Below are 13,764 nucleotides of genomic sequence, written 5' to 3'. Positions count from 1 at the left end.
ATGTATCGTATTTATCAACGCTCGAGTTGGGAATATGAGCTCGTGTTCAAGGCACTCATTACTAGAAAGCATGGAGAGCTTCTAACTGGAAAAGAAAGTTGGTTCATTCTCTGTTCGAAGATAGCAGAAGTTGATAAAAGTTTAGGAAAGCCTTCTCTGTGGGTGCGAATGCACCCCTCCCCCCCACAATTAATGGATAGTTCGTACTCTATTGTTAGCTGCCGAATGGTTCCTCTCTTTGCTAAGTGACCTTACGTGAGCCATTTCCCTTCTGTGTAATCTCTAAGTGGTAATTACTTGTATGTAGTAACATAGGTAAAATACATTGGATCTTATTAAGAAGGCGTGATATCAATGCTATTTTTAGAGCTATTCAAGTACAGGCTGGCCACAAGGCCATGGAGATGAAAGAAACTAAATGAAGTTATTGGAAAAAAATTTTTTTTCTGTTTGGAATTTTTTCCCCCTTCCTGTCATTGGCTTTCTAAGTGAAGTAAGTGGGATTGTTTAGTGACTCCTCTAAGAAATTAGATCTTTGTTACTATCACTTATCCTCATTTAAGTCTAGCCCTGTGCTGATTTACCAAGTGCAGATTAAATAGACAAAGGTTTAAGTAGGCGCCTAATGAAATAACAACAAACATTTATAGACCTTATCAATCTGCCTTAAGAGGCTATGGGTCAAATATATACATTTTTGCCCCTGAGTTCGGAGTAGGTTAGATATTCTTTCAGATTTGACAAGGAGAAGCACGATGCTGCACACAAGGGTTGGCACTCTTGGCCCCTGACTGCTGTACCTTGAAATTCAGAGAGCTAGTAGCCCGGGGGAATTACTAGCCCATAGACCAGCACATATATCCCTCTGAGTCGTGCTGTTTGATCTTTGAATTCTAGAAACAAACTTCTGTGCCATGAGGTGCCTGGGATCCAGAGTTCCACCTGGTGATATATACATTTTAAGGAAAACATTACAAGTCCTCATCCTTCCAGTTCCAGCCTTTCTTCTAGCTTTTCTTCCCAGTCTTCGCTTATTTTATATTCTAGCCAAAATGTAGAAGACCGTGTCTAATTTTGCTCACACTGTTTCCATGTCAGCACCGATGCGAACTGACCTAAGCCCACGCCTTGAAGGCTGCCATATTTGCGGGAAGGACCTAATAGTTGGCTCTCTGGCCAAATAGGGGAGATCTCAGCAGGCTTCTCTGATGCAGTCCTGTCTACTCAAAATGCAGTTTAGATGCCACCCCTTGATATCAGTTTATATTATGGTGGCAGATACCATTTTGTCGTTTTATCTATAGCACTGCCTACGTGATAATCATTGTTAAATGAATTCTGACACTTTGTAATTTATCTCGTGGCACTTAACATATTCCAGGCTTGTATTGTAGTTTCCTGTTTGTGTTCCCTATAATGATAAACTCAGAGTGCCTTCTTGTAGTAGATGTCTGTAAATGTTGAGTTGAATTTTTTGGCTGATTGTTTACATGCATTGCCGTCTGCCTGTATCTTAACCATCTTCTTTCCTGGAAATTCTCAGCTGTATCACTAATTCTCATAATCTGTTCCTAACTGTTATGAGACTTACCATACCTTCCTGTACGTCATAGAAGTCTGTGTGATAATGTCTAAGCTTGCCTTCCAGAGGCTGTATCTGATTGTCTTTTGAATCCTTCGTAATGCTTAGCGCTTGGGTGTGCAATAGATATTTATGGATTTAAATTAATATTAGGTTTTTTTTTTTTTTTTTAATGCCATGAAACCTTCTTAAGATTTTCTTTTGATGACCCTAAGATATGGGTGGAGGGGGAAGGGGAGAGTGATGTATATGGCACACAGACTATGTGTATTAGACATTTGAACTATTACAGACTTTTACACACATACAGATGGATTTCTGATTTCTATACATTGCAGAGTGGTTGATAGCACAGTACTGAGGAACTCCTTTTATATCTGTTGATATGAACCTGCCAAATACTCAGTAAGGTGCCAAGGATCTTGTGACCTTAGGGAAACAGGATTTAGCAGAAAGGGCTTGGGCTTCAGAGAGAAACACCGGAAGTTTGTATCCTAACTCTGTCATTTGCTAGCCGTGTGACCTTAGGAGGGTTAACCTTTCCGTGGTGTGATTTTATTATCTGTAAAAATAAGAAAAGGTAGGTATTGCTCCGAGTCGCTGAGAGTGCTATATGAGATGCGAATGTGAGGCTTGGCTCTCAGCACCTGCTGGCCATGCTAACTTTCCCCACAAGTACAGGGACTGTATTTTGTAAAGCACTGTGAAGACATGGTGTGAGGAGGTTTTCAATACCCCCCTGAGTTGTGCACGTATTTATTTGTGAAGCTTTACAGAGGCCCGAAATTCACTTGCTTTTAGCCATATATTTATTTAACGAGGCATCTTTAGGGGAAATGACGAAATCATACAGAGTCGGTACTATCTTGGAAATCTGGAAAGTACTGTTACAATCACTAAGAACTATCAATTAGATATAATTAGACCTGTACTGTAACTACAGAAAGAACCCACCCAACTCTGTTCCAAGTCTTCTGGTAGTTAAGAGACCGGTGATTGATTTAGTCATATTAACATTGAGCATTGTGATTTATGTTCTATTGATTTAGTTTAGATGAGGAAATTACGATTTTGATTCTTGTTTTAGCAAAGCTGGTGATTTTGACCCTTAACAGAATAAGCGGTGAGTATCATACAAGATTTCCTTCTGGGTTTTATTTGAGTTGTTCATTGAATTAGTTGACAAAGGGAGAAAAACCTGTTGGTCAAGAATGCCTGTGTCACCTACCCTCAGTTTCTGCTGATGACAATTACCTAACAGGAAGTTTGACTTCGTAGGCAAATGAGAGACAAACCAGGAAGACCTGACAATCCAGCAGGGTATCTCTAACCTGGATCTTATTGTTTTAACAAAATTCAAAGATTACAGTATTCTGTGATGTCAGCAGGAAGCATTTTTAGGAAACTCCCTCTCAGGATTAGTCAACAGTGAAGACCTTCACAGAATGGAAAGCTGTGAGGTAGAAACAGAGGGACGTTGACATGTAAAGTGAAAAAAAAAAGGTCTCTTTTTGTGAGTAGAGGGATGTGCAAATGTAGGTGTAATGAATATAGGAAACCATTCTCTGATAGCAAGCTTCTCAGGAGAAAAAGAAAAGTGAGCGTTCTACTTTTGAGAAAAAAAGGAACTTGAGAAATTAAAAAGAAAATTTTAAGAGTTAAATTGAAAACACTTAACCACTTATGAGAACTAATAATGAAATATATCTTGGTTTTGTGAACTGATCACTTGGGAGATGCAAAGAGAAAGGAACAGAAGATGGGAAGAACTCGGCGCCTACACTCCTGGCCGGGCATCTCTTAATCCTTATGCCTAGCATACGGCCTGCCGCCAGTTAGTCAACGTTAATTTGAAGGGAAGGAGGGAAAATAAACTCGTTAATACAGAGAAAAGGCCTGACGATTCAAGAGGTTCAGAAATGTCTGTGAGTCAAATTGTTGTAGTTGTGTTTTCCTATAATTGTTCAGCATTTTGGTTACAGGTGTAAATTATACTTGAAAAGCTGAGTAAATCGCTTTAGCAGTTAGCTCCTAGCCATAGCTCACTACAGCTGCTTTTATCAAAATTGGCTTTCTAGTTTAGTTATAGGCTCCAGAGTAATATCACTTAATGGGAAAGACTTGAGCATTCATTCTCTGCTCGAGATTGTACCGATGTGATTGACCTCTTTTAAGTCGTGAGTATCGAGATATTTCCATCTGATTGTCACGGGGAGGTTAATTATAGACTGTGATTTCAGTCACTTCAGATGCTTTGCCTACATCTTGAAAAATTAGAGCATCTTTTGTCATTTCCTATGGACTGTTTATTAACAGATCTTGGAATGTAAATCAATTTCTCAGTTTCAACTAGATTTGAGATCTTTCTCACAGATACAATCTTATAAACACAGAGTACTTGGGCGACAGTATACTGCTTTGTTTTAGTATCAATATCGTGGGTCTTAGAATTGCATGACTCTGTTAATGAAATGCTTTTTTAAATGGCAAGAGCTAGGGAGTTGTTTCAGGATGGCTCATCCGATATTCAGCTGTATTTTAGTTCAGCTAGGCTGAAATATTTACTCTATTGCAATTTTTTAGTTCTCCATTCAGATGTTAATTAACTTAGGCCCTTTGAGTGTAAAGCGTGGTTTTCTCTGCCCCCAGAGTCATGGCTTGCTAATCCCTGGACTTGGGTGCAGCAGTGCTCTGTGGAAAAAGGGCATGGGCTCTGCCACCTAGCAGATGTGAGACTTTGGGCAAGTTATTTCTCATCTTTTTTGAGAATTAAATATGAATAATGAATGTAAAGGGCCTGGCTCATTCGTAGCCCTTCAGTAAAGGTAGGTATTTTAATTACTGCAGGAACATTTTGGCAATAGTGTGGCAGTTGAAGAAGTAGAAAATTTATGTGCAAGTTAAGTTCATAGTGTTTTGATTTTTTTAAAGTTTTTATCTCTTTTATCCTTTTGAATGCCTTTCCCTTATAGTTTGTTTAGAATTTGCAGCCCAATGAAACAGTTGGTATGGTAGTAAAAGAATGTGGATATAATGTGACCGGGTTTATGTTTTTAAAGGTGTCATCTAGTAAATTATTTATTAGTATTCTTTATTATTTTCTCTAGTTAACCCAATGACTAGCCATTGTGTGGATTGGCCTTTATTGAATCAAAAGTTCACTCTTAAAATTATGTCATGTGTTTTAAAATGTACTGTATTTCAGCTGTGGGTTGAAGATTCGGGGATTGTGTGGATTTGATGTCTTATATGTAGCAAGCCAAAAGATTTCTTGTTAGGTGCTTAAATAAATATCTTTATTGGGAGATGTTTGAACCCTCCCATATCATTAATTTTGGCTGCAAACTTTTCGTAATGGTGAAAGAGCTGTCTTAGAAAACGGATAAGGAGGTCATTGTGGCTGAATGGTCTGGGACGATTTATGCGGATAATAGTGTGAGCTTTTAGCTGTTCTCCTTTGGAAATTGCATGACACGTATCCCGAGCAAATATTAATAGTAGGGATGTGAGACTTCGCCACGTAGAATCCCTGATCCTTCTCTCTCGACACAGAGCTGAGGAGCGCTGCTGCAGGCCTCTTATGCCAGCGGCTTCCTCAGGGGTTCTGACTCTCTTTCTGTGCCTCAGATCCACCACTCCATTGACCCTTCCTTCCATTTCTTGGTGGCTGTCCTTTGCCGCTGGTGCCATGGTGGGTGTATGGATTGCTTTCTGTCTTTCAACAGTTACCGAAGTGCATGTTTGGGATTTTGTTGAAGAAAGCTGGATACGGTAAACGGAAAGGATCTTGGAAGCTGCTTGACTGCTGTCTTTTCTCAGACTAGTCTGAAAGGGAATACCCCCATTCATTCTGGATTAGTGGATCTGAAGTACAAAATATTTTCCAGGTAAGCAATTAACCTGTATTGTTTTGTTTTGTGGAACTCGACTCACTGAAAGAAACTTAAAAACAAAATTTCTTTACTTTTGTCATTAATAGAGGAAGGCAGAAATGTTAGACGTCCGTGCTTAGTGTTCACGTTCGGATGTGGACTAGCGATGGGACACGTGATGCACGTGGTAGTAACAACTTCGTCCAGTGTACGAAGTGCAGTATTTTTATTATAGGCTCAAACGGCTTATGGTAATAGTCCAGCAGGGAGTTTTATGTGGAGAATAGCTTGTAAAATATGGAAAACAAAGGGTAATTTTGAGGCATTAATCTCAGGATTTATAGTTAATACCTGGTCAAAATAGTTTTTGTAGTTAACCATGTAAAATAGTGGTCTTTTATTCTCAGGGTTCTTGGAGGGTCTTAGGAGGATTTACTAACTGTAGCAGCTGTTCATTGAGTATCTGCTAAGTTAAGTGTCAGATGTTGTTGTAGGCTCTTTACATCTAGTTGTTATTCAGTTGGCACATGCCGTACCTGTGTTTTGCAGGTAGTGAAAGGAAGCTTATAAGCACTGAGTAAGTGCACTGTGCGGGGTGCCCGGGGTCACACAGCTGGTACAGGGCAGAGCCAGGCTTTAGGCGTGGGCCTGCGTGTCTGCAAAGGGGCCTTTGCCTCTTTCCGTCTGACTATGTTTGCTGAAGTTTGTACTTCAACTTCTGAGTTTTAATAGTGCTTATCTGGAAGAAAAAGGTGCGTTTTTTTACAACAGATTTTACCATGGAGAGTACATGGTAGATCATTGTTTGGCATGGCGTGTTATTTTAATTATATCTGGTGCGCTCCCTACTTAATGAAAAAATTAGATCTTCAGTCAGATCATCAAGTAAACATAAAGGTAACTTAGGCAGTTTAAGACAGGCCATGTATTTAAATGTCAAAACGTGTTCTATACAAGGAAGTATCATCTGGTCTAGTGAACTCAAACTTGTATTCTTTCAGTTCCTCCTTAGTTTTTATTGGTTACTTAAATAGCTCAGTAGCTTCTTATGTAGACCAGTGGTTTATTAGTCTTACAAGTAAGACACTGTCAAGAAATTTTCTTGAAAACATGACTTTTTTCACTTTTTAATATTCTCTCCAGATTCCCTATTCCCTTTATCTTAAAAAAAAGTTTCTTTTTGTCATAGACGCTCTGACTTTGTGATCCTTCTTTTAGTCTCATTAATTCCTTGGGGCAGAAACCCTGAAGACTAAATCCGTGTGTTCAGATTTGAAGAAATATTGTCAAGAGAAAGGAAACAGTTGTCGTTGAGTGTTTCTTACCTTGTGTAGAAAACAGTCTAGCTCTCGGGTTCTGTTAGCCATCCAGGGCTAACTAAGTACGGAGGACTCACAGTGGGGCTAGTTTGAGGTTATCTTCCAGAACATCTTCCGGTGATAACATACACGTTCAGTGTGCTGTTCAGTATGGTAGCCACAAGCCACACGTGGCTCTTGGACATGTGTTTCTGTAACCGAGGAACCGAATTTTGTTCTTTAATTTAAATTTATATAGCCACATGTGCGATTTTAGAGTTTACCTTCATCCTAGATCTGGTCCTTGTTTTAACACCCTTAGAAACCTGATCTGATCGGCATGCTCAAAGCAGCTCTTATCCCACGCTGTGCAAGACTGATGTGGAAAGCCAGAATTTCAGTTTATTAATTTATAATGATATGTGCATATTGGCATAATTAATATAAACTTTTCTGATAAGTAGATTTGCTTACCTGGTTCCCATTGATATGCCAGTTTAACTTTTTCAAGTAAGAAACAAGAGTTAGAGGAGACTCTAGCCAAATGAGTGGACTATTCTCTTCATGCAGGTAGACTTTACCTGCCAGGGCAGAGCGTAGTCAGGGAGCTTAGTTAGCATGGACTCGACCAAGGAAGTGAGATGTTCGTTGGACTGGGACCGACACAGCCTCATTCAGCTTACTTCAGGGGTGGATGGCTTTTCCCTGCGGCAGAACCTCTTTTGGCTTCTGAGCTTGCTTTTACTTCCCAAATCCTTTTCTGATTGAGACATTCATTTTTAGATACATTAGTACTTTCAGCTTGAATGCACTCTTGACTTATAGGTCTGGGAAGCCACTTGTTTTCCTTAAGGTGCCTTTATCTCTGCTGCGATTCATTTCGTGTTCATTTTTGACTCTAAGAAGGCAGTTGAGTTTTCCTCGCTTCCCTGTGCCTTCTGTTGAAACACATGTGTTAGCTTATTTATTTTGGTTATACAGTGTGGGGTAGAATAGGAACATACTCATAAAAAATATACCCGGTGCTACATTCTCTTTGCATTATGTCATGTTATTCAATGAACTTGTTTTTAGCTTTACTTTGGGACTTGTTCTTGCTCCTTCTGTTCTTAAAGTAGAAAGAGTAACATAACTACATTTGTATCTGGCAGTTAACTTTTCAGGTTTGCAGGATGGATTGAGGAGACTAAGGCAGGGAGACCAGTTAAGTGCTCAGTGGTGAAGGTGAACCAAAGCGTTGACATTGAGTGTGATGGGCGGACTTAGAGAGATGTCAGTGGGAGGATGTGCAGAACTTGGGCATTGCTTATAGGAGTAGGACATGGATGCAGCATACTGTGGATTTTAGATTTTGACCTTGGACACCAGGATGGATGTTTTTCTCTTTTCCAAGGTAGGGGATACTAGAAGAGAAGATTTGGGGCAGGTGAGGGGGAGAAAGAATGAGTTCAGTTTATAATAAATTCGAGTTGCCTGTGGGTGAATCTTCTGAGAAGTATCTAGTAGGAATATTTATCTGGAGCTCACTAGAGCGATCAGGGATAGAAAGATTTGGGAGCTGACTACTTAGTAGAGGTAGAAGATTACTCAGAGGACGGATTGAGGAATCTATGTATGGTGTATGGGAAGCCAACGTGAGGGCCACAACTAAGGTCATGTGACCCTATGAGCTCGTGTGTGATGTAGATCAAGAGGTAATGACCACTTTCTCTTTTTCATCTTGATCTGCGAATTCTGTTCAGCCTCTTCCACTCAGCAAATTAGTCCATTTTGCTTGGGTTGTGATTTTCTTTTCCACTGTACTGGTTTGTTTAATTAACAGAGGTATAGTTTTTGAAATGTGTTTTAAAAAACTCCATGTTGTCACTATACATCTTCCGTACATTTATGCAAATCTAATCCTGTGCTTCTGGTGGCAAAAACGAGGGGAAAATAAACAGCGAAGGTTCTGGATCAGCATGAGTGGCAGCGGAAATCTGCTCTTCTCCCAGCCCGTCTCCATTCCTAAGTGCTTCTCATCCTAGCGGAGAGGGTGTGAGTATGGTGTTTTAAAGACACGTTTTTAACATCACAACGTGAGGCCTGAGTACAAGCCAGCTATTTTATCCACTCGTCAGTTGGAGAAGCAGTGAACTGTTCATGGACTGGAGTGAAAATTGGCTGTGTTGGAATTATTGAAGTGGTGTGTCGGTCCAGTGTGGCATGTATTTAAGGGATTTTTAAGAGAAATTTTTACTGTGTGCTATTTTCACTATAGGCACTGACTTCAGACCCTAATTCCCAGGTGGGCCGTAACTCCACTGTAATTAGGTTTTGGTAATGAAAGCATGGACACATGAAGAGTTCATTACAGCTACAGTCGGTCAACACGTAACAAAAAAATTTTGTGAATACATTATATCTATGGTACAAAATTCATAAGGTACAAAAAGGAGCACACAAGAAAAAAAGGCCTCTTGTTCCCTGGAGCCCTAGCTGCTCAACCACATTCTTGTGTAGCCTTCATATGTGCGTGCTGCACACATTATTCTGCACCTTGATTTTTTAAAATATAAAATATGACAATCATCTTTCATGTCACTTCTCAAAGAGCTCTCATATTTTTTGAATAGATGATTTAAAAAATACATGCTGACTTATTGTATGTGCTATTACCTGTGAATCCAGCCTGGACTGAGACATATATGTATAGATTATTTCCAGTCTCTCGCTATTACACACAATGCTGTAGAGAGTAACTTAGTGTCTCTGTCATCTCTCACATGGGAGGAGTGTGTTGTCAGGACGGATTCCTAGGAGTAAGCCTCACTGCACAGGTTGTTGCCACCTTGCCCGCCAGTCACATTGCTATAATTTATGCTCTCAAAGGCTTTGCTTGACTATACTCTTTATTCTTGACACTCTCGTAGTGTTATATGGTTTTCAAGCTCATTGCTTTTTTAATTGGTCTTATCTTCCCCCCCATAACTTTTATTAAAAATTTCACGGATAGCGAAGAGTTGGGGGAAAAACGGTCCAACAAACACCTGTTTGCACCAACTTGAGGTGCAAACTGTTACATAAATCAGCAGATAAATAGCTATATTCATTCATCATTGAGTATGTACTGGAATAGATATTATTTAGTAATGTGGGGATACAGAACACAATCAGATGTGTCCCTTCCAGAAGTTGCAGTCTTTTACATGAAAAAATACAGTGTAACATGAAAACTGGTAAGGATCGTGAGAGGTAGACATACAGTATGTGAGGATTAGAAAAGGAAGGAAATTTTTTACGAGACAGTTTTTAATTACCCTTTTGAGGCCCGAGCGAAAACTGGACATGAGTATGGGGCAGAGACTGAATTGGGGCAGGGGAGGACTTTCATAGCTAAAGTAACCCCGTGAACTGATGGCAGTGATGTGTATTGTCTTTCAGGAGGCACAAGTAAGTTCTTTGTAGTTCTTTGATTTGTTAGAGGGTAGCTTGAGTGAAGGGGTGGAGGTAGACACATGTGCAAAGACAGATCATAACCAAATTTTGGACTTTATCCTTTAGGATATAAATTACAGACTAGTAACCTGTGAATTGAAAGAGCTCCATGGATATATTTCATTTGGTCTGCATAGATTGAAAAAATTGAGACATTTCATATCAAAACACTAATTTTTAGTTTTGGCCAAAGATTGGAGTTGAGCAATGGCTGCCTCTGGAGTCAAGGCTTGCACTTTCCTGATCACTTTAGCCCTGCAGGGCCGTCTTTACATTTTCTTCTTGGCCCTACGAGCCTTAGAGCTTGAGGCCCCGCGGGGATTGGAGGATGGGTGACAGTGGTGGGTATGGTTTGAGAAGAGAGGTGACTGAAAATTTGAGCAAGATCTGTGTTTTAGAAAAGTCACTCAGGCAGTCAGTTTGGAGGCCGTATTGCAGCGAGGAGACTAGTTAGTAGACTGTTGGAATATTCCAGGGGGAATGACAAGATAGTAACAGATGGCGTGAAGAGGAGGAAATGAGACATTTTATATGTAGAATGGATAGGTAGTATCGATGTGTGTGTGTGTATGTGTATGTGTGTATTGACAGGAATGTACATCAGATTATATTAAAACATGAAGTTCAGTGTCCGAAAAGCTTAGCATTCGTAAATCAGTTTCTAGAAGTTACCCACATGCTTTTATAATCTTGGTTAATTTTGGAAGACAATAGTAATAGTTTCATAGCTGTTGTCCCTGTGTAAAGTTTAGTTTTGCAATTTGCAAATAACACACTTTGACAAAATCCAACTCTGACCTGGTTTTATTTCTGAAAATTGTATGTAAAGTGAAAATTTATATTGTGATTTTAAAAAATCACTTTCCTTATACAGTCATGTGCCAAATAACAACATTTTGGTCAACGATGACCACATATATGATGATATTCCCTTAAGATTATATGGAGCTGAAAAATTCCTAGCACCTAGTGTGACATGTAGCCATTGTCACGTTGTAGTGCAACACAGTACATCATGTTACAGTTGCCTCCAGTATCCAGTACAGTAACATGCTGTACAGGTTTGTAGCCTAGGAACAGAATTTGTCACGCCAAAACGTCTATTTGGCATAAGATTGTTTTAGGCTGGTGATTTTAATTAACAGCAGATGTGGGTGATGCTCTGAAAACCAGGTAGAAGTTACCCTTTAAAGAAGACATTTACATTTGTAAGGGCGTCTTCCTGGCCGCACCAGGAAGACTGGGATGACTTTATCGCCTCGATAAGTCATCTCTGATTGGTAGGAAACTCTTGCCATTGCAGAAGACAAGGACTGAAATCTGCCTAAAAGCCTTACCCTTGTCTACTGCGCCCTTGCTGGTCACCTCCTGTAGTCTTTTGTCCTTGGCTGAAGATGGTGCTATGTTTAAGGTGGTGTCCTGGCTTCAGCCATTTTGACGAGTTACTCAGTTTTCCTGGGTGTCTCCCGTGTATACAGGAGATATATGTATTATGAAACTTTTGTTTTTCTCCTGTTAATCTGTCTTTTATTACAGGGATGTGTCAGCCAGGAACCCAGACATTTTTTTCCTCCCCTACAGAGCAATGGGCCGTACCATGTGGCCTAGGTGTATAGTCAGCTGTCCGTCTGGGTTGGTGTCAGTGCGCTCTGTGATGTTCACACAGCGACGACATCACCCAGGGACGCATTTCTTAGAACGTATCCCTGTCATTAAGTGGTGCGTGACTATAGTTGCGGAGCTAAATTTTCAAGCAAAAATATTATATACTATATACTTATTTTCAAAGAGCTGGCTGCTTGTATTTAATTTTCTCTACAATCTCTGCATGAAGTTAAAAGGATAGTGAGTTGACAAGGGACTGTCCCGTACACTTAGGATTTGTGATCTCTACTCTATGTAAGTTAACACGGTAATTAGATTTCATTAGTATTAAGACCTTCTGTCTATCAAAGGAGAGTATCAAGACATTGAAAAGGCAAGCAACAGAACAGAAGAACAAGTCTGCAATAAGTGAATTGCAACTGGAAGCTTATTACACAGTATCCAGGTGTGGCTTCTGTCAGAGTTGAGTCACTCTCACTCCCAGTCTGGTCTAGTCATTTACATGTCCTTCCTGTCTCTCAGGCTGTCTGAGCTGGTGGCACTACTAAATATTTAGAGTAATGACACCAACAATGGGACTGGATAAAGTCAGGCCCCATCAGACGGAGAAGATTTCCAAAATACTTATTAACCAGTATAGACAGTCTTAGTATAGGTGTCAGTTTTATATATGCGTATACCACACTGTAACGAACTACCCAAATCAAGATAAAGAACATTTCCAGAGCCCTTGAGGACTTCCTCTTGTCTGTGCCTCACCGGGTCAGTAAACCCTCCCAAAGGTCTATTCTGGCCTCTTTCCCTATAGACTAGTTATGGCTGTTTTTGTGTCTTATGTAAATGGAATCATACAGCATATACTCCTGTGTTCCCTCCCTGCCCGCTCATTAGAATATCTGTGAAATTCATCTATTTTGTTGTAACAGTGGTTTTTTTTCTCTGAGCATCATTCCTTTGTACATATGGTCCACGGTTTTGTTTGTTTTACTGTTGATGAATTGGTTGGGTTGTTTCCAGTTTTTGGTTGCTATTATGAATAACACTTCTAAGCTGGACGTAAGCACTTGGTTCTATCGTTTATAAAAACTCCAGAGAGGAACGACCCGGTCACAGGACAGGCATATGTTCGGTCTCAGTAGATAATGCTGAGCTGCCTTCCTGGGCCTCCCACCTCTCTGTGGAGAGTCCCAGTCATCCCTTGGCTTTGCCAGTCCTTTCCATCTTAGCCATTCTGGTGGGTGTGTGTAGCATTAGCTACATTGTGGCTTTGTTTTTTATTTAATCAACTTTCATTTAAGTGTACTATTTGAATTTTGAGGACTATATGTACTCATGACCACTAGCACAAGCAAGATATGAAACATTTCTACCGCCCCCTTCGCAGTCCTCCACCCCCACCCTTTGCCTCAAGTAACCTACTTTCTATAACCAGATTTGTTGTGAATGTTCTAGAATCTCATAAAGATGGAATTGTACGGCATGAATATACTGCACATACTCTTACTATGTTTGGCTTATTTTGCTCAGCATATGTTTTTGAGATTCATTCTTGTTGTATTAGTTAGTTGCTCGTTCCTTTTTATTTGCTTAGCAGTATTATATTATACAAAAATAAAAGTTTTGTTTATCTATTCTCCTGCTAATGAATATTTGGGTTGTTTTCAGTGTTCGACTGTTATGAATACAGCTTACCATGAACGTTTGTGTTCACATTTTTGTTTGGAGATTTCTTTTCTCTTGGGGATACCTAGAAATGAAATCGAGTGTAGATGTATGCTTAGTTTTTTTTTTTTTTTTTTAATACCAGATCTTTTCTCAAAGCGGCTGTGCATTCCTACAGTTCCTCCTGCAGTGCGTGAGCATTCCATTTGCTCCTCACGGGCACTTGGAGTTGTCAGTCCATTTTAGCCACTCTGATGGGTATGAAGTAGTA

The 13,764-nt window shown here is 39.9% G+C and overlaps 1 protein-coding gene across 10 annotated transcripts in view; it reads left to right on the top strand.

Annotated features, from left to right (window-relative positions):
* The window catches only part of FBXW11 (F-box and WD repeat domain containing 11), a 97,441-nt gene that overhangs the window by 3,470 nt on the left and 80,207 nt on the right, over positions 1-13,764 (top strand). For 3 of the 10 annotated variants that reach the window (XM_039877877.1, XM_039877882.1, XM_039877855.1), the window contains exon 2: positions 5,308-5,469. The exons of the other annotated variants lie outside the window; for them this stretch is intronic. The gene's annotated coding sequence lies outside the window, so the exon portion shown is untranslated. The remainder of the gene's footprint in view (positions 1-5,307; positions 5,470-13,764) is intronic. 10 annotated transcript variants of the gene reach the window in all.

Source organism: Pteropus medius, unplaced genomic scaffold (assembly GCF_902729225.1).
Source record: "Pteropus medius unplaced genomic scaffold, Ma_sr-lr_union100, whole genome shotgun sequence".
NCBI classification, from domain to species: domain Eukaryota; kingdom Metazoa; phylum Chordata; class Mammalia; order Chiroptera; family Pteropodidae; genus Pteropus; species Pteropus medius.
This window is presented reverse-complemented; position numbering and strand designations above follow the sequence as displayed.